Raw genomic sequence first — 1,140 nt, 5'->3', positions numbered from 1 at the left:
TAACGGAAATAACCTCGAACCCGAGAAGACATGTACGCTAGAGGTTCAACTGGCGCTAGTGTCTATGCGACTTCCGGGAGGCAAATTGAAGCAGACAGCAACCAGTTCACTTTTGCGGTGCTCCTGTGCATAGCTATGGGAAAACGCGCGTGAAATTTACCTCTTCGCCGGAAAATAACACGAATGGCTTTTATTATTTCGGTTGTACCGGATAGTATGTACACTTATTAATATTTTAAAAGTGTAATTGCTTTAATTACAGCATTTTTCTTTACCACTGAACGATGTTAAGCTTCGCTATAATTCAGGCCCAAACCTATGTTCCATGACAGGTATGTAAAAACAAGCGACGATTCTAAGCAAACTAACGATCGAAAAGAATGTAAAGTGTGTTCAAGGTTCGCTAGCATTGCAGTGGCGCTTATATATCGCTTAATATGCCCGTCCTGTCACTTTATGAAAATGACTCCTTCGTGCATCTTTACGACGGTTAAAAAACATTCGAATGTAAGAAATAAAGTACGTGGACTACGAAAGGTGTGCCTTTTTATTATTTCCTATGTCGGGCAGTTCTTATCGGGCCCCTGTTCTCTGACTTCTTCCTATTTGCAAAGATTTGGAGCGTGCGGTTGATGATTTGAACCCAGAACATGCATCTTCGCACATATTCATGAGCAGAAAGAATAAAGCGGTACTTATTTATTGCAAATCGGACTATATTAGGTGGCTTTCAGTTTATTTTGATCGCCTGCATGCGCAAGGAGTTACTTATGCGTAGTTCTTGGAGTCTCTCTTGGTTTTCCACATGTCCTTCGTTCGTTTGACACGTATACCCCCATGGTGGAAAGCGCCGATGCCGTGTTCGCGCTAACAGTGTCCGACAGTGCACATAAATACACGTACGAAGCCGTTTTAGCACCGTTTTTAATCCGATGAATTTGAAAGAAAAACGCCGTAACTGACCAATTATTTCGTCGGCCTGACTGAGAAATGTTCCAAGCTTTCTAGTACGTACCAATTATTCGTGATATTTGCTCTTATATTCGAGCGCGGAGAGAAAATGTACTCGCTTTTTCCCATAGAAATGCATTACCGGAAGTCAATTTCCGACTGGTTGCTGTCTGCTTCAATTTGCAGCAG

Source organism: Ixodes scapularis, unplaced genomic scaffold, assembly GCF_016920785.2.
Source record: "Ixodes scapularis isolate PalLabHiFi unplaced genomic scaffold, ASM1692078v2 PGA_scaffold1__304_contigs__length_218370807, whole genome shotgun sequence".
Classification (NCBI taxonomy): Eukaryota; Metazoa; Arthropoda; class Arachnida; order Ixodida; family Ixodidae; genus Ixodes; species Ixodes scapularis.
Note: the sequence above shows the minus strand (reverse complement) of the source record.